At 46.1% G+C, this 24138-nt stretch overlaps 1 protein-coding gene across 6 annotated transcripts in view; it reads left to right on the forward strand.

Moving 5' to 3' along the window:
* FOXP1 (forkhead box P1) overlaps positions 1-24138 on the forward strand; it is a 391683-nt gene that overhangs the window by 13682 nt on the left and 353863 nt on the right. The window lies entirely within an intron of this gene.

Consider the following 24138-nt stretch of genomic DNA (forward strand, 5'->3'; position numbering starts at 1 on the left):
CGGATAAATCTGTCTCCAGCCTGCTAGCTAACTTTTGAGTTCCAGAACAGAAGTCGATAAGGAAATACGCAGCCAGAGCTCAGCTATGTCACGCAGGTTTACACCAGAAAGGGTCTGACCCATAGCCGCTCGCCGTCGTGCAAGGCGTACGTGTTGGATACGTCGTGGTGCGAAGGTGGCCAGGGATCGTGGCGGCCGGTGCGGGGACAGCCATGCGGAGAGCCGCCGGCTCCGTCTGCGAGCCCAGGTGTCAGCACGGGCAGTCGTTAGCGCGGCGCAGGCCTCGCTCAGGCTTATATTGGGGGTTTGATAAAGCTTTAAATGCAGTTTGTGCTTTTATCGCCTCCGAAATGGGCGCAGGTGCGCGTTAGCAGGAAGCGAAACCGGAGGAGCCCCGAGGGACCCTCGCTCGAGCCGTGCCGAGCAGGTACGGCCCGTGAGCGTTATCGCCTTCCCGATAACCTGGCGCGGTGTCGGCGTTCACGCGTGTCACGGGGATTTACGGGGGTGAAGTCACGCCGCGGTTTGGCAGGGACCTGATCCCTCTTCCAGGCGGTACGGGCGGGCTCTGTGCTCGGGGTGGGTCTCCCTCCCTGCGCCGAGGGGATCTTCTCGCCCCTGAGAGCTCGCCTCGATGACGGGAAGGGATTGGCAGAACGTTTCGGGAGGGGTTAGCAACACCGGCAGAACGTTTCGGGAGGGGTTAGCAACACCGGCAGAACGTTTCGGGAGGGGTTAGCATCACCGAGCGGCGTTGCGGGGCATCCCTGGCTCTCTCCGAGCCTTGCTGCGGAACCGGCATCCGCTGGTGCAGCGGGGGGAGGTTGGTCCATGCCCCTGTGGGTTTTCCTTCAGAGCCGATGGATAATCCTGGGGGAGGCTGGAAGCAGCAGGAATGTCGGCGGTGCGAGGAAAGGCCGGCTGCCTGCTGTCGGCTGCCCGAGGAGGCTGGCTGCGGTGAGCCTGGGGAAGCGAGAGCGAGACCGGCACCCAGCTGCCCACCCTGGGGCCTCCCTGGTGTTGCGGAAAGTCGTCTGCCTTCTTCAGCTGACGGCCCCCTTAACTACCCGTTTTTGCATTGTCTTGTTGAGGAATTTGAATGTGCTGTCTGTGCAGCGAAGCATCAAAGCATTAACCCTCACTTTTAATTATTACCTTTATTTTTTGGAAGGGAGTAGCAGTCAGAATAAAATCCTTTGTAGGAATAAAATACTTATTATCCACCTTTTCTTCCTCCTTGGTTTGCGCCCGACTTGAGTTGCCAGGTCTCCCCAGGGGCGCCTGATGTGGAGGTGAGCAGAGCCGCAGTCCTGAACCGCTCCTGTCCTCACCCCGTCTCTTCACCGAGTGCTGAGGCTTCATATTCCACATGTGCAATTATACACACTCCTAACTACTGCTTACCTCGCGTTAGGGTTATTCGCTCTCTGTTCCGTGTGTCAACACCACATCTGATTGGAGCCTTAATTGCTCTCCATGCTCCTGTATTTTTCCCTCTCCTCCTAGAGGAGTTGGAGGGTTTGTTGAAGGGAGAGCCCAAGGCAGCGCAGCTCTGCCAGGGTACGGGCTCTCCCGCTTACCAGGCTGCACGCCCAGCGAGTGCCTGGAAAAATGCCCCTCCGAGTCATTACGAATTAAGCGTCACAGACGGATGCAGAGATGAAGCTCGGTGAGGAGATCTATGGCTTGATCCAAGAATTATGTGATGGGCAAAGACGGAGAGAAAAGCAAACTCCTCATCCAAGACGTGGAGGCTGTTGGTGCTCCTGCCCTGGGGTGCTCCAGTGCAGCCATCCGAAGGCTGCGGAGATCTCCGCCGTCCCACCCGTGCCCCAGCCGGTGCCCATCGCTGTTGTGCCATAGCCAGGAGACCCCGCGCAAGCTCTAATTGTGGTTGGTGAAGTTGCCAGTGGTTGTTAGCAGCTGAAGCTGGCTGTACAAGCAGTGAATTTCCTGGTAAGTAGCTAGCAAGAAAATACCGTGGATCTGCACGTATTCCCCACACCTGGATATGCCATGTTTCTTACCATCAGGGTAAGTGAGGTAAACCCAGAAGAGTCTTCATGAGTGAACTCAATTTTACTCCATTTTTTCAAAGCAAGCCAGCAGCAGGACGTCTGAAGGTGTAGCTGTGATGGGTGTAGCCCCCGCAGGGCTCGTGGGTTAGAGGGGTTTTGGTGGGTGGCTTGGAGCTCTGCTGGGCGGCGGTGGCAGGGGGTCTCTGCCCACCCGCCCACCCACCCACCCTGTGTGCTGTGCCGGTGTGCTTGCACTGCGATGAGAGTTATTTCGTGGTACCCCATCAATAAATGATCTCCGGAGACCCTGAGCACGTTGCCCCGTGCCCCGCTGTCCTTGTTGGGGACTCTGCGTGCGCTGGATGCCGTTGAATATATCTGTTACGTGAATGGGAACGTGCAGGAGGAGACTGAGACTTCTGAATGGCACAAATTAGTCTGAGGAGGAGAAATTAGTAGGAGAAGGCAAATGCAGAAGTCTTGCATTCACACGGCTCGTTATCCCAACCTGCTGTCATGGCAAAGAAATGGGAGGAACCTCCATCAGCAGCTGGGATGTCCGACGCCAAGAGCTTAGGGTACGTCTTCCAGTCTGTGCTAAAAAAAAATAAAGAATTAGGCAGTAGTTTATTACCTCTTGGTTTTCAATAAGTGTAGTATTGAGCGCAAATTAAGAACAACCTTGAAACTGCACAGATTCATAAAACTGTACACTGGGATTTTAAAAATTACCTCCATTGGAATCCTGGAAGCATCTGTTACATAATTAATGCACTTAAAAATATATTCTATTTATGATTAATCCAGGACTGTAGTGTGTGCTAGTTAAATGTCTGGATCCCAGGGTGCAATGCGAGGAAAGAAATGCAGTTGTAATCTATTTGACGGTTATAGGAAAGGACATTTGCTACAAATAAATACATTTTCCTTACTCTTTTTATTTGTCAGGGCCAAGCTTATGTCTGTTGTGCTGAGTTTGTTGACTGGTAAATGTTTTGAGATTTATGCTGATAATTTTGTAGACCTACTGGAAAAAATAACTCAAGAATAATTAGGGAGATTGACCATACAGTAATGTACCACATGTGTGACAGCGTTACTGGGTTGATGATCTCGGGTATGGTATATGCAATTAAAAGTGCTAAGGCTCAGTACCGTGAAGCTTTTCAAACACTCTCCGAGATACACAAATGCTTTAGGGGATGCATGTTTCCCAAAGGATAACTTGCCAAAGTTACTGGATGCCTTGGGTCTCCTCTCCAGAGGCTGAGGAGGCTGAGACCTCCTGGGTGAGGGTGGTGGAGCAGGCTCAGCAAGCACAAGTATGACTTGACAAACCTCAGCCTGCACAGGTTTTTTTATCAGGAGGGTTTTGGGGGCTCTGTAGCCTTATTTTTTTGGAGACTTGAGTTGGCATCCAGCCACCGGGTCCTGGAACAGTTTCTGGCATCACATTTCCTCCGACAGATTTTTTTTTCCTCTCTGCTCTCTGTTTCTGTTCCCTTTTTTCCCCTCCCCCTTCATCTGACCACTTGTCTTGTCAGGTTGGCGCAGGATCATGCTGTGTAAAACCCTTTCCTTCTTCCATCTTATTTTCATTACTGTTTTGTAAAAGCCTGCAAGCTGTTACGATTGCCCATCGCCCTGTTGTTGCAGGGTGGTGGTCGCATGTTGTGGTGGGTGGTGGGTCCTGCGTTTCCCTGCCCGCCTCGAGCTGGCTGAGCATCCCACCTGCAGCTTGCAGTGCCGTGGAAGCCTGCAAAAAGGTCCCTTTCCAAATGATTATTTTTTAAATTGTCGTGTGTGTTGGCTCAGGAAGCATTTTGAGATTGAGCGCTGCAGGTCCCGTCGCACCTGGTCTATCCTATATCGCTGCTGGATTATTAAAGGTGTTACCTATGTTGAAACCATACGTGCTCTTCAACGTACCAGCGTGCCGAGACACGGCACGGCGTGGAGGTTGGCACTTCTACCTGTTGGGCTCTGCCCTAGTGCCCTAGACCTGCAGGAGAGACAAGATGGGGATGGGGAGGAGAAAAAGTTGTCTCCCGTTTGCCTTTGATGTCTCCGTGCCCGGCCGCGTGGTCTTTCGGTGCCGCAGCCGGTACGGGTGCTGGAAGCATCGTTGCAGATTGCCCGTTGCAGAGACGTGCGAGGCGTACGGCAGCCTGGCTCTGCTCCGGCGTCCTCTCCCTGAGGCTGTCTGCGTTGCCAATACTGGAAGTGAGTTACTAATGAACTCGGGTTTCCACTTACTATCGGTTGTCTTAAATTGTTTCTGCTCTTGAGAGTCCCTGACGTCCCTTCAAAATGTAATGAGGGAGGAGCGAGCCTCGGTTTGTGAAAGACAGAGACGCTACAGCCTGTGTCGAGAAAACTCTTACCCGTGGACTGTGCTCTTGGCTCTGCCTCACCATTAATCTCGACGGAAGCATTACTTCTGACTTTTCCCACTGTATAATGCAAACGCTTGTTATCTTTGCAGTATAAAAGCGTACTCAGCATGGGCTTTTCCTTTAGTCCTGAAGAGAGATGGATGTTGAGATACGTGTGCGCCAGACTGTATTTCTAGCAAATTGGGACAAAAAAAAAAAATTGATTACTATTGGTAACTTAATTTTCTGTAAACTAAAAAGCCCCAAAGAGAAACCCACTTCAAAAGCTCTTTGTTTCTTCCTTTTTTTTTTTTTAACAAAGGATATGTTCGAGCTGTATTTCAGTGGTCTAAGGTTTCAGCCACTTTCTTTGATACCGATTTCTGTGAAGGCAGTTGTGTCTGACAGAAGGAAATGATAAAATCTATGAATTAAGGCAAAGGATGAGAAGGGCAGTGGGTAGCTTGAAATGGAGATGTGTTTGGATCTAATGAGTGTTCCTACGAGCGGACCCCGGTTCCTCTGCTCGTTCCGGGCCAGGTCAGCGACGTTTGGCAAGTTTAATGGATTGGGGTGGGTGGCTGATAAAAACAAAGAATAAGATTTTAAGGAAAAGCAGAATCTGGTGACTACAGTAGTGCAAGTTTATTTTTAGAACTCGATTGCATTTGAGTCGCTAGCATTAGAAAAACTTCTTAGCTCACATTATACTGTGAATTTCTTTATTTTTAAAGTGGAAATTTTGCAAGCTGACGTTTTGCAGCATGCGTAGTACGATTTGGCTGACAGCATTGTCTGGCAAAAGAAATAACCAAATTATTATTCAGTCATGGGTTTTTAACAGCCGCAAAGCAAGTGGATGTTAACTAAATGATGCAATTTATTCCCTTCCTGCTTATTGCCAGCTTGCCTATTACAGAGAGACTGCCAGCTTTAAATAAGTGGTACCCAGATGGTAGTCGCATGACGCCCACTTGGTTACAGAGCCTAAGCAGGGAATAACTCGGCAGCCACTACAAGCTGTGGGTCAATTGAGGGGGAATGCCTGTTGCTTCACAGTTTTGCATATGTAAATCTGTTAATGTTATGTCAGTATTGTGCGGTCTAAACACAAGCATTGCCTTTCTCTGGGGCCCAGATGAACTTGGATCGCTGCCCAGTTAATGAGGAGCCGAGTGCGGAGCGGCAGGCAGAGGCTGCTGCCGTCGCCGTTCGCTTCCTCGGCGTGAACTCGCCGCATCCCGGATGCTCTCCTCCGGCAGCGCTGCCCGGGGCTGGCGAGGCCGCCCGGAGCGGCGGGGCGAACACCCCCCTCTATTTTTAGCCCCGGTACGGAAGAGAGTTGGCTCGGCCCGGCTGACGTTTTCTTTCTGTCTGCCGCGCTTCTGCGCGCGCCTTCATCGGCTGCAGATGTGGCGCGCAGCCGCCTCCGAGAAGTCATGAACTGTGTCGTCTGCGCCCTTTAACAGCCAACATCTGCTGCGGCTGCCTGATGGAAGCGGCATGGAAACAATTTTGGGGAGAGCGCTGAAGTTTGGCCCTACGGACGATTACTTTATATTAATTGCATCGAGATAGTTACCGTACGAGGCGGGTTTGAAGCCGATTCTCCCCCCCTTTTTTATTATTGTTTTAAAAGCAGTAGTTAAAATTGTTTGACACGGGAATGCTTTTTACTGTTGATCATTTCTGGTTCTGAAAAGTTTTATTACAATGGGTGAAAACAACAACAAAAAAAACCCCTGTAAAAAGCTGTGGCTGTAATATGCTTAAAGGCTAAAAAAGTACCAACAGTGTTGATTTAACCAAAGAAAGTGTTCCTGGAGGTATTGTAAATTTTATGTGCCAGATGAAAAGCATTAAGTGTGTTATTTTTCACGAAGGAAAAACATTCTGATTTTTAACCATTTTGTAAATTATATTAATGCTGTAATACGGCTTAAAAAGTCTTGGGCCCGTTCCAGGAGCGCTCGCTCTGTGAGCAGGTCCCACGGGGGTGCGGGTTGGGGGCCCCTGCCTGGAGCAGGGTTGGGTGCAGGGACTTGGCGGGCAGAAATCTGTCTTTTTGGGCAAAGCACTCTGTCGTCACTTTTTTTTTCCCCCCTTTTCTTCTTATTTGGAAGTTGCAAGTGAGCATTTTAAATGCAGCAGGAATAAAACCGAGGAAGAAAATAAGCCGCTTTGGAATGTAGCGGAAAGCTGAGATGCTTCAGAATTTTATCTTTATTTTGCTAATTATTTGTCGTGGAGATCTGAGTTGATTCCCTGAGATTTCTTTTAAGCCTCTTAGAGTCATTTTTTTGGCTAACGGTAATTTTCCTGTGCTTGATGTTCCCCAGCTAGAGTGTTGTGGTGCTGCTTGCCGGCACGGCCAGGGAAATAAGCTCAAGGTTCAGAACATGGACTGGCAAGGGGAAAAAAGCGATGAGGAAAACCAAAGGGCCTGTAAACACTGGAGGGCTTGCGTGGAGGGTTTATAACTTAGAGGCAAGTCTGTCATGCCCATCGCTTGGGCTGGGATGGGAATTTGTCCAGCAGTTGTCCTTTTTGATGGAAAATTAGTTAGCAGTTGTTGAAGAGCCTGTAGCAAATTCTTACACAATAAAGGTAAATCAAGCTAGGCATTGGCTTATATGTGATTTTTTTCAGATTCCTATATTAGCGTGAGAACTATAGCTTACCCTACTGAAACTTAATTAGGCAAACAGAATGCTATGTTAGCAGACACTTACAAACCCAATGTGCTCAGGACTAGATTCAAGTAAGTTAATAAGAGTTATATTAGGTGTTTCTAATGGTACTTTCAATTTTTCTAAAATAAATGCTGTCTTTGGTAATAACCAACCCACACCTTTTTGGGTAATAGTTTAATTGAAAGGCTTGATTGTGTCCATTTAGTCACAGAGGATCCTTTCTGCTGTGTGGTATGTTAATGCAAGTCTCTTTGTACCCTTTATGTTTGGATGCCTGATGTAAAGCCCCTATAGGAGAAAAACTGGGATGAGAGAAGGAGACAATCTGTTGTGGAGTACACTCAGAAGAGCCAGCAGACACAAGCAGAACAAATCTTCAGAGTTAGTGTGGGTGTAGGGGTGTGTGCCTGTTTGTATGTAATGTCTTTAAAATGCCAATAGCTTATGCCTTTTGAAGGCTCCAAATCATAGCTGTCATATTAGCTATACCATTTCCAAAAATAATGCCAAGAACAGTCTGATATTGATTGTTCAAAAAAGCATCGTTATTCTGCGATACTTTTTTGGGGCTTCTAACATCCCCATTTAAAACAGGTGTTTCCATGCAGCGTTCCTCAAAAATTGTTTGCTGAAAGGATTTTGACTCCTAACTGAAGGTATTTTCTTAAGGTTTTTTTTTTCCTCCTAGAAGACAGAATGACAAGGGGAGAGGGGAGGAACCTTCTTATTTTCTTGTTCATTTCAGCAAATAGGGTTTTGGACAAAGGATGTTAACGTAAAGCCTGCAAATTTAAGCTGGCAGTCAGAAGTTTGGGACTTTGTTAGTCCCTAATTGATGCTACACCATTTCCTCCATGTCTGTGTGCTTCTGTCTACAAAGTGGGAATGGGAAAAAGTTGCCATGTTAAGAGGCTGCTGGAGGATTTAAATAATGCTTGTGAAGTGCTGAGGTCATCTAACACAGGGTGTTTTGGTAACAGAAGAATCAAAGTCTTCAACCAGTCTCAGCCTCAACGCAACTGCTCTGTTGGTGTGACGCAGTGGGTCTGCAGTGTTTCTTAACAGTGATTTTTGTACCCTTAATGTGCCTGGTTTTGTGCCACCAAGCAGAATTGCCAATGGTTGCAGACTTTAAAACGTTTCTTGAACATCGGTAAAGCATTTGTTTGTTACGATGTTGGTACAGATCACAGCATGTGTGCCGCCTTAAAATTTATTTTAGGCTAATGTTTACATGTGGCAGGCCAGTAAAGGTGTGTGTCTGTGTTGGGTATGGCAATCTTTATTTGGCAAAGAGAGCAGAGCCTGGTTACCCGATAAGGATAGTCTTGCCAGAAAGTAAGTGGTACAGCAGTGTGCGAAAAAGAAAAAAAAAAAAGCGCATAAAAATGCTGGTTAGTTTGTCATCATTTTACGCCCATCCCTAAACAGTGGAAACCTTCAGCTCTAAGAAGTGCTCAGAGTAGAGCTTGAGAGGTCCTTTCAGAGCAGAGAGATTTGGGGGATTCCCTGAGAGAAGATCAGATAAGATAGTAAGTGGAGGATTCAGGCGGAAAAGTGGTTTGGAATTGCAAATCAGTGGTTTGCCCATAAGTGCTTTGGGTTGGCTGTGGTGTTTTCTGATCATACTCCCCCCCCCCCCCCCCCCCAAAGATCTTGAGTAATTTTTCACCTGTCTTTAAGCTCTCTCGGAAGGGTCCTGATTTTCAAAGGCTGAGGATGGTTGTTCAGTCCAGAGCTCTGCGGGCTGATGTGAAATCACTGCTCATTCTTTCGAGGCTCCTGATCTCTGTCTCTGATAGAGCTCCTCGCTTTCAAATGCTTTAGCATAATTTGTTGCTTTCTTGAACATTGTAGGAGGTTGAATAAATATGATTTCTTCAGTATGTATGTATACATAGATATATGTATGTATATATAAAGCAATGAAACTTGGACATGCTGGGTGTTAAGCAGCGCGCCAAAAGCAACAGGAGGAACCAATGTCAGAACAGGACTTAAATTTATCTGTTGCTCGCTGGTGATCCCACAGCTGGGCAGGATCCAGCTGAGCAAACTGTGATGTGGTGACTGTTCTGTCTCTTCCCACACAATGTACTTATATTGTAAAATATATATTAAAATATTTAGGGAGCTGGACATTTTTCATGCAACAACTGGAAGATTTAGTCCATCACTCAGATCAGGCCCTCTAGACCTTGGGCAGTTCTTTCCTGATGTGAAATGGAAAGCCTTCAGCTAGGAGAAAAAAAAAAAAGATTTTATAAGTTTAATAAATCTACCAACACCTGTTTGCAAAGAGAGGTAAGTGGGTTTGGGAGGGGGCGGTGTTGTTCTTACCTATTTGTTTAGCTTGGAAGAAGCCGGAGCAGAGTAGCTGGGTGGCGGGAGGATGTGTCCATCCCCACCACTGATGGCGCGTGTGATGGCAGGCACAGGCAGGTCCCAGCTGCCTGCCACCCACATGGGCTCCGTGGGGCCGGCTGCCTTGGGGAATGCGGCAGGTCACCACAGCAAAGGTGGTTGAAGCTGCGTAAAATGCCCTGTTGGTGCTCAGGTCTATGGGAGCCTCATCTGATTGTTCTGGCACGTTGTCATCTTCAGCTTGTCTCTGAGTTGTGGCCCTTAGTCTGGTCCTCTGTGGCCTTGCACCTTCACTGCTCTGCTTTCACAGAAGAAATAATTTGAGTAAAGTTTGGGCTGTGTTTTCTGCCTTGGGTAGGAATAGAGTGGTTTTACAGACAGCACCAGTATCTAGCTGATGTGCTTGTCCTACATGCCCAAATCACCTTCAACGCCTACTGTCCTCTTTCTAGTGGCCTAAAACCTCCAGCCTCATTTCATCCATGAGGCAGTCAAGCTATCTCAAAGCACTGGCACTTTCAAGACTGAAGATACTGTTGGCATAACACAAGTATAATTACTGTCAGTATAATCAACAAGGATTACTGGATTGATTTCTTTTTTTTTCCTTCAGATGTTTAAGAAACCCCAAACTTGCCTAAGAGTACATAACTTGGTAGAGTTCCCCGTTGCTGGAGGCATCCTTCTGAGCTGGAGCTCTGCTTCCCCTGGAAGATGTAGGATCTTGCGTGCCGTCGGTCTAGATCATGGGTACAATGTTGCCAAACCATAGGTATAATTACAAGGGAAAGATAGCAGTGATCACGCCGTCTTGTCCAGCAAGATGCTTCCACAGTTGGTGGTGGCGTGTTGGCTGGGGAACCTGCTGTCTCCCCTGTGGCAGGTGAAAAGCTGCCGGTGCATGGGAGCAGAGGGAGGGAGCATCAGCAGCAAGGAGGATGCTATGAAACAGTGATAGTGATCTGGAGCTTGGGAGATGGTTCTCTTGAATCCTCCCTCGATGCTAACTTCACTGCAGTTAAAAGCTGAAGAAGCTTTGGTCTCCTTGGTGATTTGGGTGAGGGTGAAAATGGCTTTAATCTTTTTGGCTAGGGTCTAAACTGAAGGTATAACCTTAATGCACCTGGCAATGGAACATGTTTCTTACAGGTGTAGCTTTGTTTTTGCCTTGTGTTCTCTTGCAAATGAGCATCCCTTTCTTTTTTTCGTTCGTTCTTTTTTTTTTTAAATATACATATGCCTCCTTTTGGAAATTCTTGTTTTCACCCAGGCACCTGCATTTCAAGTCTCTATCATGCAGATTCATTTTTCTCTTTAGACATGTGCCATGCTGACAGGCCTAAGGCTAGAACATGCTTTTTATCTGTGAAGGCTTTCTCTTGCACTTTCACTTCGAGTAGGTGATGCTTTGAGGCAAAGGCGAGGGGCTGTGCCATGCTGTTGAGAGCCAAGAGCTGGGCTGCTGCTCCGGGTTGAAAGTCAGACTGTTCCGGACTAGAGTCTTAAGTTCAGGAGTACTAAAAGGTTTGCATGTCTGAATGAAAGGAAGAGAGGTGTGGTTTCAGAAAAGGCCTGCTTGAAGAGAGACTTTTGAGCTTAATTTCTGCATTTGCTTTCGTTTACCAAAAAGCAGAAAATCTCAAGAGAAAGGTTGACTTCTGCGGGTTGTGTCCTCATAGTCTGCGTTCTGGCTTTTTTTGTATGCTGGGCTAATATACAAACAGTGGTCCTGAACATCACAGGAATCCAGATGAGAAGAGGAGCCTAAAAATCATCGGTTATGCATGCATCAAAAGTTCTTTTTGAGAAATACAGCCTTTTTATTGAATCTTATGGCACAGGCACTATGCCTTGCCATCTTCTGGACTGCCCCAAGAGCATGTTCGTTAACTCCCACTGTCTTCTGCATTAGCATTGGCTTCTGTGCTCCAGTTAGATTTTCTTTAAAGCATTACATAAACAACTATCGTGTAAATACAGGCGTTTGTAATGGTGCTTTTAAATTAAAAAGACTCTTGGATTCATGCAAGTAGACACATGCTTGCACAAAATAACTTTTGGCTTCCCCCTAACACTTTTCAGAATAATTTAAAGGAAGAAAAGATTTGCAAACAGTTGTAAAAGAGCCATAAAAAACTGTCAAATACCAGACCTTCAGCTAATTGTAAACTGTTTTGCTCTTGGAAGTCATACAACATTGATCTCATAGCTGCTTCATTAAGAAGGTGCTTCTCTGTAGCACAGGAGCTGCTTGCTCAGGTAGCCATGAGCAAAAATAGCAGGAGATGTTGGGCTTCTGCTATGAATGGCCAGTATAAACTAGAATAGCTCCAGGCAACTGAAGTATTCTGTACCAAAAAGGAAGGCAAGCATTGCAGGGAGCTGAACAGGAAAAAGCTGCAGAGCTGAAAACTGCTTTTTCTCTCCTCCTAACTGCTTCACCTTAGAAAAGGCACAACATCTCTAGCCCTTTGCAGCAGAGTCTCAGGCACAGCATGGGTTGAGGCGTGTTTCGGGAGGACCTGCTGGCACAAGAGGATCCAGGTATGGGTGGTGAGTGCGGTAGCACCTGTAGGCTTGCTCTCTGACTGACTGTCCTTATGGAATATGTTCTCGTCTTCAATTTTCAAAGGGAGATGTGAAAAAAATCTTTTCTGGACAGAGAATTGGCTGACATCCCTGGCCAGCTGGTTAGTTACATCTTTTTTTACAGTGTACCAAGGAAGATGAGCACTCCTGGGTCAACTTTTTCTGGTTGGGATTAAAAAAAAAAAAGTCAATAGTCTGTTAGACTAGATTGGTGGAAAAACTTTTCTCTGAACGCAGCTCTAATTCTGCAGTTGGGCGATATTTTGCTTGAAGAATGTGCCTAGCTCTTGAATTGTGTCCTTCCAACACTGCAAATTGGGGTGTCTGCTTCAGGGAAATACTAACAGCAACCTTGGTCTCGTTTCTAGTGTGTTCACTCTCAGTCTCTCTCCTTTAACCAGTTTCTAAAGCTCTATCATTAAATCTCTTTAAGAAGGGAAATTCTTGCCTTTGTGTATTTGTTGAGCTGATGAATGGTTGCCTGTTATCTGCTTGGTCCATGACTGAGTCAGGCTGTCAGAGAGACAGAGCTGAAGTCAAAGGGACTTTATTTCAGGCTTCTCTACCTCCTCTCGGTTAGCCGTGGAGTGGATTCTCTTCCCATCTGTTCCTGAACCAGAAATGTTCTATTTGACAAGAGGGAGGACTGGGGATTTTATCTGGCCCAGGCATTTCCTTCTTGATTTACTGGTTTCCTTCCCCTGCAGCGATCCCGTGCCGATCCCTCACCTCCAGCCATGGGTATGGGACATGGCTCCCTTTGCAATGATTCTTCCAGCTGCCGAACAAGGGGAGGGAAACCAAAGTGTCATTGCTCGCCCCTGGTGAATTTGGACATCACCCGTACCTGCCCAGTTGCTGGAAGTCCACGTCTGTAATGGCAGTTGAACATCTTGGTTTGCAAGTGTTGATGTGCTACTTGGGAGCTGCGGGGAAAGATAAAATCCTGCGTGTGCTTCTAAAAAAGTGTCAGCTTTTATCTGAAAAACTCGCGTGAATTACCTGATAGCAGGTCTCTGTGGTTACAAAGTCTGACTTGGGTGCACTTATTAGCACAAGATGCGTGTACATGACTCTTCAGACCAGTTTCAATAAACGATATATATTGGGTAATGCAGCTTAAGCATACAGGCTGTATGGTGTTTTCCCCCACCCCAGAAGTAACTACAAGTAGGGAGTGAGTTGCCAAACCTTAAATCAGGGTTGTTTTCCTGATTATTTGATATGTACTAGGTGCTGAATTCCTCGCTGACAGACATAGGGTGGCAGAGTCTTCCTGAGAGTGGATTGCTTTGGCTGGTCAGAACTGGATGTCAGGACAGCTTTCAGGAAAACCAGTTAACCTCAATTTTGTTGCTGAGTAGGCATGAGCCGGGCTGCAGGCTTCTGGATTTTGGAGCGTGCCGGCACTCTGGTGGCCTGTTCAGCTGGGAAGGATGAGCACAGAGAGAGGGACCTGGGAGAGGGTGGGGTGGACAGGAGGTGGCCTACAGAGCTACCATTGCAGTGTACAGCAAAACATCAGGGAATAGGGCAGCACTTAATAATTCAAGACGAAATTGCGGAACGCACAAATGAGACAATAGCAAATGAAAAAAACCCACCCAAAAGCCAGCCCTGAAAATCATCTGTGTGCCCAGATTCATACCACGTACCATTGTCCATGCGTTGGTTTGGTGGTCTGATGCACCGCTGTCCTTGCTAGCTTAGGTGTGACTTAGTTTTCTGATCTCATTCACGTTCCTCATCAGAAGCATGTCAGAGAGTCATTGAACCATCCAGTAGATTTGGCCTGGCTGACTGTAATAACTCTGAACTTTGTATTTTATGTATGGTATGCTTAAATGGTTTTGAAAGCATTAGGAAAGGAGGAAGGGACTATACACTGTACGGCTTGGTCAAGGCAGCCCTGGTGAGTGATTCCCCTATGACTCTGCAGGTCGTGAGACCAGTCACTGGCCCCTGCTTGATGTCTCACAATCCTGCCCTTACTCGACTGGTACTAAAAGTGAGTTTTCTTGCATCTTCCTCACTGATATTTCTTTTTTTTTTGGTGTGTCTTTACTTCCAGTGCTTTCCCCATTGGTGTGTGGCTGCTAAGTACCGCTCTGACTTGCGACTGCTTTTGCATCCCTTCTTGGCTTTGTTCTGCCTTGCAGACAAGCATAAAGTTTATCCCTGCTTTCCCAGCCCTCCTCAGTTTTGCCCCATTTTAACCACCTTCCCGTAACCCAGGGTCATCAGTACCTCTTCACTGCACCAGTGCAGCAAAGCTTAAATAGTCCCTGTCTCCCAGCAGCACTTTGCTACGTTTCCCAGTTATGCCCTCTCAGGTATGTCTCAGTAAGGGAGTACGTCTTATTTTTGTATGTGAGCAACCTGGTCTGGGCTCTCATCTGCTTTTATTGCACCCAGCGGTCTCCTGAGCACCAGCTGCTATTGTAACGGGGTGCTGGGGTCTATAACGCATTGTCTCCCACAGGGTGGTAGGAGAATATTAGATCTTCACCCCAAACCTGGGCAGGCAGAGGTACAGGCAGATCGTGGAACTTGGCACAAAGTTCACGAAAGAGTGGAAAACTGAGCGTGGACCTCTTGATGAAATCCCCAGCTGGTGGCTGAACTCCAGGACTGTTTTTCCCCACAGTGGCAGCCTTACTTGGTTGGTCTCCAGGTGCTGCCGCCACAATATGAATATTCAGCGCCAATAAAATATGCACAATACCGTAAGCCTTGCCAGGGTGAGGATCTTGAGGGCTCGATGAACTTTGTAACAGCATTACTCAGTTGTAGGGCTACGACTGATGCAGCAATTGATTTCTCAGTTCAGGCTTCACCTTCTTTTGAGCAGAGTTCATCCCTGTTTGCTTTTCATAATAGTGTTATTACACCTTGCTGGCAGCAGGACAAGGGAGAAGTGATTGTGCAGCTTTTCATTCCTCCTGTACTCCTGTGCAATAATCAACGGTGGTGAACAGTCTGTCAGGCTTGAATTTTGCATATCTGATATGTTATCAGCTGGCTATCCTGGTATTAACACTAACGTAAAAGACTCCTGTTTTAACTCAGAATTTTCCAACAGCTACAGAACAAAGGCCCGAAGAGTTTCAATGTTAAAGAAAAAGCAAAGGCGGGGGGGCAGGGGGAAGCAAAGCTATGCTGCAGTAGCAAGAATACAAAAAATGCATCTTTAAACTTCTTTTTTTCTCCTGATCTACTTTCTGTATGACTCACGAGCTGGGCTCTAAAATGGCCTCCAAACATGCATGCATAATTTTGCACATCCAAGTGTCTGCATATGCAGTGCTCTTAAATATCCCCGAGGCGTTGGCTTTGCGGCTGGGGCCGAGTGGGAAAGGGCCAAAGGAGTTCATCCCCAGAAGGTCCCTAACTTGTGTTAGTATCGCTTCCCTGATGGCCTTATCCCAGCCTTCCGTGTGCACCGGTCAAGCACCAGCATCCATGCAATCTGCTCTTATCCATAGGTTTATGCCTGGCTAGTTAGCTTGGAGAATATGTGTCTTTTTTTGGGTTTTCTTTTTGTTCCTCTCCTCCTAAGAAAGGCATAGCCTGTGAAAGAAGACGTGGGCTTTCTGAGTACCAACTATTTTTCAGGAACTAGCTGGACAAGGGAGGCTGAGGGAGAGACAGACTTTGGAAAAAGTTATGTGTGAAGCTATAGAAATGAAGCTGAGACCACCTTTGGGCTGATGGTGTTGCTCTTGAGTCTAGGGCAGTGGGACCCACCACCCCTGCTCATGGGATCAACAAATAAATAGGCTAAAAATTAAATCTGCTTACCTGTTTTATTTTTTTCTTTCAGCAATTCCTGATAGGACCCCGTTTAAATCAGGCATCTTGTCTGTGCTTCTCACAGCTTTTGTAAAAATAATTAGGAGCTCTTAAGTGAAAAGCCAGCACATGGATGTGCTCACAGGTGTTGGAGTAGGGTTTTCACCCCTCGGGAGGGGATGGACAAACTGTTTTCAGCTGAAGCAACGGAGGCCAGTTAACAGCCGGAGTCATGAGTGGCTCTTTTAATAGCTTATGATAATAAACCCCAGTTTTAGGGGTTTAATGTGCAGATGACATCTCCTTTTCTGAAAGTGGCCTGTGTGTGCAGTGATACTTGGCACATGTTTTGTGTGTTTTCTGTCAGGTCAGGGTAGGGTGAGCGTACCTGACATAGCAGAAAGGTGTTGATTTGATTAAAATCTGGCTCTATTGTCTGGCAGGAGCCCCGAATCCCCCTTTTACCCTTTCTGCAAGCAGAAAGAAGTGCAATTTTCATTCAGCATAGATGTTTCCCTTTCATCCCTGAAGCTAATTTTTTTTTTTTTCCTGCAGCAGTTTTGGTGAAATTATGTATCGCTTGTGATAATTCATTTTAAAAATTCCTGAGCTGTGTGGCGTACTTTCATGAAAATTCATTTAGATAAAATTAGATATTATTGTTTAATGAGGTGGCATTTCAATTTAGACCTTGCATCATGCATATACCAAGAGTTTTTTATGGAATAGTTAGGTTCATTTGAGTAATAAAGGCTGAATCATGGGGGCTTTAATTCTTAATCGCTGTGAGGATTGTTATCTGTGGGATGTGAGCTGTCTTAGTGGTATTCAATCAAGTGTCCACTTAGCCGTGACCAGAAGTAATTGCTCCCAAGTGGGTTGCACAATGACCTGTTAATACTTGCTTTGACCCTCTGACCTTGTCTGCCCCATTGTTTAGGATTTTATAGCGAGCGAGTCTGCATTTCTGTGGGGTCAAGTAGATATCTGAGGTCAAACATTTTCTGATTACTCCATAGTACACTGTAAGTCTGCGGAGTTGTTGCATAGCAATAGTCACCGCTTCAGAGCGTGACGCGAAGGGTTGGGAAATTGTCTTCCTGAATGCATGTAAACAGTTTAATATTTTACTGAAAGAAGTTCATCTTGTAAATTAGGTATGAATAATACATTTGTAATTACTACTCATGTCTTTAAACACTTGTGTCTTAATTGGCTTGGGTATTTTTTTAATGTATTTGCATTTTGTCAGGGAAGTTAATTTTAACTTGCAGAGATGGAAGGCGAGTTGCGTGGTCTGGGGATGGCTTTGTCCTGCATCCCTTTAGCACCTGGACTTGTGTCAGTGCTTCTAGGTGAGTTCAAGTGGGGATTGCTTCATCCCTGCCTAGGACTGCTGCCGTAGACTATTTTATGTGCCTCTCACAGCCTTCCAGAATTAATTTGACCTACTTGTTGATGGCTGCGATCCGCGGATGGTTGGGATGTCCTGTATTAATTTATTGGCCGCGTTTAAATGTTGCCGAAAGCGTGGTTGTATTGTGCAGTAATTTGCAGGGGGACTCGCTGTGTTGTGTAGCTGAAATGCGGTATTTTCTTAGCAGTGTATCTGGCAAAATAGCACCGTTGTACAAACAAAGCCTTGGTGGTGTTTGAAGCACTACTCCCTCTTTTCGTGTCATGTTTGCCAAGGTCACTAGCCAAAACACTTCTGCGTACTCTTCAGCCTTGTAGGTCAGCTTTGCTCTAAAATAACGTATATGCCCATCTCTCCGCACTGCATCCTAGGGAAAATATTTTGATCGTCGTTCCCTGAGCGGGGCTGGTGGGATGACACAAAGCAGTTGGATCACGATACAGTTTGGGGACAAACACAGCTAGCGTTCCTGTGAGAGAAGCAGACTATAGTCAACTGAGTAAGCAAGAAACGCGTGCTAGAGAGAAAACTATATAGCATATGTGGGGGAGAAAAACAAAACAGTGACTCTCTTTCCACTGCCAGAATATTTAAAAACAAACAAACAAGAAAGCAAAGCAAAGCACGCCTTGCAGTGAAGGGAACCTGCGGGTTTTCCTGGCTACGCCTGAGGCTGTGCGTGGATCTCCTCTTGCCGGAGCGTCCGTGGGGAGGCTGAAGTGTCCGTTCTCCGAGACCGCCTCACGGGCGGCGCGGGACCTCGTGAGGCCGCACGTGGGGAGGCCACAGAGGGCCTCGAGAGCTAGGCCGCACGTGGGGAGGCCTCGAGAGCTCCTTTCTGATTTGAATCTCCATCCTTTAAAATGGCGGCCTCTGGTGCCAGACTGCCCCTGAAGCCTTCTCCGTTGTAAGGGTTCGGGCAGGGCTGGATGTGCGGAGAGGCCTTCCCTCGCGGGTGTTGGTATTTCATCCCCCAGCCCAGTCCCCTTGTCCTCCGTGGGCTGACGACGTGTTGCCAGCGTAGGCCCCGGCGCGGGCGTGGGGTCTCATTTCTCCCTCAAACTGCGACCTGGAGGTGCTCCTGACCTAAACAGGCCGCGGATGTTATGGCTGTCTTTTCTCTGGGCCGTCCACCTCTGCTTCCCTGCCGCCGCTTGGCTTAGGAGGGAGCGTCTCCTCGAATCTCGTCCTCTCTGGAAAACGTAAGTTTGGGAGACGGTGCGGGAGAGGAAGGGATTTTCACCTCGTGTTGCTCAAGGTTTGGTGGCTTCGTTGGATGGAGCGGTCCCTTCTTCTAGGGGTCTGCAGAGATCCCAGGTGAGGTGGGCCAGGAATCAGGAGCTTTAGCCTCCACGCGCCATGGAGTGAGAAGGGTGGTGAGACTGGGGGGAAGGGGCTGGAAATGCGGAAGTTTTTACCAGGTACATATTTTAGGGTTGATGGTAATGAAACAAGTGTATCATCGTTCTCTCTTAACAGTTAGTCAGGACTGGGGCATTTCTCATAAAGACCCCATGACTAATGGTACTGTGGGAAGTCCAGAGGGCTTTGTGAACTTGATTTTGAGGTTTTCACCATGTTTGTTGAGATAGATACGGTTTTCACAGGAAAATGGTGTGCTCTTTACTCCCCTTTCTAAAAAAAAAACCAAGTGCATCTTGAAAAACTGAGTACACAGCATCTCTAACGTGATACTCATTGCTTCTTACCAAGCCTGGGTGCTCTGGGTCCCTTCTCTACTGGTGATGTCTGCAGCAGAGCACTAGGAGGAACTTGCTTTTGGTGAAAAAATCTTGTGCCGAGTCCAGAATAAACAGAATATTTCTTAACTTTCAAAAGGAATGTGAGTAGATGCCACGGAAATGAAAGTTCCTGTTTAACACGGATACTGCAACCTTGATCTATTTTTTTTTTTTTTTTTTTTAATTGAAATGTGGGAAAACATCTAAGATGTTGCAGAGGGTTTTTGGAAAGCCTGAGTTTCCCACACGCTCGGGTCTGTGCAGTGCCTTTGTAGGTGGTGTGTGGTTTGTGTCAATCATCAGTCAGGTGCTAATGGTGATAGAGATGCGTTCAGCCTCTGAACCCGATGCCGAGCGCATTGATCTTTACGAACACGTTTATACAAGCTGGGGGAACTGCAGGCTTGTAGCCACAGTTTTCAGCCATCTCTGGAGTCTCCTTTTGTAACTTGGGAGAAGGCAGACTACCACTTCTGCAGCAGCCTCAGACCTTGCTGCAACGAGCCCTTCCTTTGCCTTGATATCAGTTTAGCGACTTCATCCTTTCCCCAGCAGACTAAGCAGCAGCACGGATTGGCCATGGTAATTAATTTCATGCAGGAAGCAAGACCTGAATGTTCCAGCATTTCCTGGTTTTCCAGCAACTCTGGTTGAAGAGGGCACCCCTTGTACCTGCTACTCTTCCAGTTACAATCCTTTCTAGGAAAATATGACACTTTTCATGGGACTGGGTATGGGTTTGGTGATGAAGTTTTAGGGGATCAGTGTAGCATCCTCGTTTGATGCAGATTGGGGCAGCTGTTGATCCAAGTGAACAAAAGGATTTAAAAAAAAAAAAAGACCGTCACCAGGGCAATTTGTGCCTGTGGCCTTTTGAGCTCTTCCTGTTATGACTGGTTGCATCTTGCTACTTTTGTGAATCCACCACCAAGAGTGCATCATAAGAAAGTGAAACTCCCGTGTCAGCCCAGTCATGTCAGTGTGTGATAATGGTGCCATGCCCTCTCAGGGCTGTATGCCTTCTCCAATTAGGTTGTTTTTTGAAAAGGTTATTTTTTGAGAAATGCTACGTACCTACTAGCATGGTCCTAGGATACCTTGCAGAGCTGCTCCTGCCAAGTATTGAACAGCCCTAAGAGTTGTTAAAAGTTTAAACGAGAAGCAGAGGCGCCCAGCAATTCTCAGAAGCGCTCGGCACCTTCCAGGATAGAGCAATTTAAAAAAGAAAAAAAAGAAAAAAAACACACAACAAAAAACATGAGATGTAGTTATGCAAATTATGACCTTTAAATGCATTTTATATTTGGATTGAAGTTGCTAACGCATTCTTTCCAAGTTCTGTTTTTCCAGTGCAATTCTGCTTTGGGTGCTTCTCTTTGTATCGGTGGAGCAGAGCGGTGCTGGCCCCGTGGAGGGAGTGCGGGACGCGATGACTCAGAAAAGCAGCCACTGCACTCAGGATGGGCAGCGCATTGGTTAGCGAGGAGCCTAAATAAGTGGATTTTAATTTCTGTGGAGGGCCTGAGCACGTTAACTAGATGGCAGATTCCTCATTAGCTAGACAGATTAAAATTTGTATCATGGCTGATGCCTATCCTGACTAATACGTGTAAGTAACAGCTCGTTCTACTAGAGCTATTGGACGTGGTTTGGGTGGAGGAGAGGAATTGGCTTCTGCGGAGGATATTTGCAGAAAGTCACATTTCCACCATATGTTAGCAGGAGTCTCTTTGGATGCAGGTTTTGGATGGAGTCCTCTGTGTTGCTGTAATCTGGTTTGTCCTTTTTCTACCACTAGTTCTGAATCATACCAACTACTTGGACTCTTCTGCGTGTTTCCTGAAGGACAGTGGGAACATTTCTGCTGGCTCAGCTGCCTTTCACCTCTTACTTCATCTTGATGAAGGAGTAAGGTCTGGAGGACTGAAGGAGAAATTTTGTCAGTCAGGAGTGAGAGGGCTGCAAAAAAATCTGAAAATTCTGCCAAATTAAAAAAAAAAAAAAAAAAAGGAAAGAAAAAGGAAGGTACTACAAACCTCATCAATCCTGATTTAGGTCTGGCTTGTGACAAATCATTATGTAGGAAGGGAAATATCCCTTTAATTTTTAATAGCTTTGCAGTGAAGTTTTATTAGGCAATAATCTGGTTCCTGAGTGGATAAAAGATAAGGGTGAGGGCCAAGTAATTTTTTTCCCCTCCCGTGCAGTTGGGAAAGGGAGAGAGGGGTCATGGCAAGACGGCTGCCTTCTGAAGCTCAAAGCAGCATCCTTCTCTGTGCCACAAGCATACCGAATGCTTCCAAATGGATATTTACAACATAAATATGTTCAGGATGTGGGTAGCGAGAGAAGTGTGGGAATAGACGCGAAGGTGCATGGGAGTGGGGATGTGAAGGGGGAGGTGTGAAGAGAGCCAGGAGAGTGTGATGCACATTTTGCAGATAACTTCTCTTCGGGTACCTCCTTCCAAAGCCTGGGTGCGGACTTTCTTGCTCCTACCAGTGTGTCCTGGGGCTTTATGCTCACTGCAAAGAGGTTCTCTTACCTGTCTCTGCTAACGTAACCGGTCCCTTATTTCCAAAACAGTTTATTTTCAGGGAACAGCAGCTGATAATAAGCCTGGATTGGTCAAGTAGCTTAATTTGTAGTTTGGTTGTTGGTGGTTGGCATTTCTTACAGTAGTTCCCAGGCACTGAGTGCAATAGACATTTCACTGGCACTTAATAAAGCAGTGTAGGGCACTCCTCGATAATATAATCCTTATGCCAGCCCGGTTGCTAAACCCTCGAGTCCCTCAGGCAGTAGTAGACAACTACACTTGGCGTTGCTGCTTGTTTTACTGTTGTCTCAGATGACTAGGCAGCATTTCTGCGATTTTAAGGCGGCGTGTTATTGCAGTATCTGGGATGAAATTGCCACTTACAGATGTATAGGTGACAATCTGACTCCCTTTGGCTGTTGAGCATCGGTGACTTGGGGAGGCTGGTGGTGCGGGGCACCTTTGTCGCACTGTGCCGAGTACCAGAAATGAGCATCTGGCCCTCTCTTGTCATTTTTTTTTCCTTCTTTTTTTGAACATCTGCTCGCCTGATTGTTTTCTGGTTTTGTTTTTTTTTTTCTTTTTTTTTTTTTTTTCTGTGGCTCTTTTAATTTGCGGTGAATGTGTATTTAATGTAAGTAAGATGTTAGCTTCTGTCTAGTTTTTCAGCAAGCATTCCAGTAATTACTGGAGTACCTTTGAATGCTACAGCTGCTATTTCTAAGTTAAGGAATCACATTTTCCAAGCATTTATAACTGAATTCACATGGGTAAAACTTGGCATTCAGATTGCCGGCCCACATATCTTATTTTGTCTTGATCCTTTAAGTTAGCATTATAATCTTTGTGTTTGATTAAAATGGTAAAAATGGCTTCTCACTGCTTTGGGTGGGCTTGTAGTAGTGTTGTTTTATGAAATTGTTTTAATTAAAAAAAAAATTGTATTGTTTTGGGCTCTGAAATGATTTCTTTGTAGTTACTACTGTGGGCTGGTGTCTTTTTTTTCTTTTTTTTTTTTTAAGATTTCCCCCCCATCCTCCTTAAACCTTATTACTGTGAAGCAGTCACCATTATTTTAATATTACTTGTTGGTACATCTCTGAGGAGCTTCTTAGAATGTGGTTTGATCCTTTTTCTGCTGATGTCAGGCAATCCCTTTGTGCCAAAGGGTGCTGGCTAAGGCCAGGCTTTCCCTCTATGCCCTCAGCGATGTTAACTCGGCTTTTTCCAAATGCTCTTGCAGAGCGATGCACCCAGTTCCTGTTGATTTTAGAAAATTAAAAAACAGCAACTATGATTTTAAATTCACCTTATTTTTTCATCACAAATAGTAGCATTAGGTCTGCAGGGTTGCAATGACCTGTGGTTCGGCTGCACTGGCGGCTGTGCTTTGCTTTACATTATTTGAATACTGGGTGGTTTTGAGGATGTCCCAGTGCTGTTGTCACAGCTCCAGCCCCGTGGCTGCTCTGCAGCATTAAGTGACTCTCTCTCTCTTTTTCTCCTTTTTTTTTTTTCTTTTCAAGCTGTGAAGTCTGGTCCAGAGGAAATGTGATTTTTACATTTCCCTGCCCAGAGAGGTATTTTTTTAATTTTTGAAACTGTTTTCTGGCACTTAGCAGTTGAAAGGTAACAAGGGAGGGAGTGGGGGGGGAAGAAAAAGGAAGAGATCTGAAATTTGACCTCCAAATATGCTTAGTAGATGTGGTGATAATTACAGAGCTTTTTGTTGGAGGAAGTAAGGTACAACGTGTGGTTTGTTTCTATGGGCAGGTATACTAAATGTAGGGCAGATGAGTTGAACAATAAAAACTAAATTGATGGATCTGGTAGAGCTAAGTACTTAAGTAAATTATATTATTTAGTAACACGAATTTTGTGAAAAAGCCTCAGTATTCCAATAAAAGTCTGAGAATACAGACGGACTTAATTAAGTACCAATATTAATTTATGTCATTGTTATCAGCAATAGTTTTACTCACATTTTAATATTTGCGCTGCTTAACTCTTCTTTGCGGTAAATATCCCTTTAATAGGATATGTAAAATGATGTTTTACATGTAATTATGCTTTAATTACGTATATTCAGGAGAGAAGCATATCCAAACTTGGAGGATAGATGCTGGACTTTGTCTTGAACTCAGGTATTATTTGCATGTTACAGGAAGCTGGTATTTATGGGCTCTGCAGTACTTGGTACTCTACGCCTCTTGCTTGCACTCTGCGTGGTGCTTGCCCTGGGATGCAAATATGGGTGCATGAGCATGGAGGAGCACCCATTTCTTGCCCAGCATCACACGTGGTCGGTGCAGGGAATGACCGTCCTGTGAGCTGTCTGCAGGGCTGCCCGGGGCAAGCACGGGGAGAAAATGACCCCAAACACCGTTCTCGCTCCTCCGCACAGCACCCGTGGGTGCGCAGTGGGGTGGGCTCCCACGCGCCGTACCGTCCTCTCACCCCACCACTGCAACCTGCGGGGAGAGCATCCAGACAGGACTGTGGATTTTGGCTCAGCGGCATTTGAAGAATCGCTTAAACCCGAGGAATTCATAACTTTGGAATTCAGCAAATTTGCACAACTCCTTGCATCCGTCGCTCCGTCAGCACAC

The sequence above is a fragment of the Haliaeetus albicilla genome, chromosome 24, assembly GCF_947461875.1.
Source record: "Haliaeetus albicilla chromosome 24, bHalAlb1.1, whole genome shotgun sequence".
NCBI lineage: Eukaryota > Metazoa > Chordata > Aves > Accipitriformes > Accipitridae > Haliaeetus > Haliaeetus albicilla.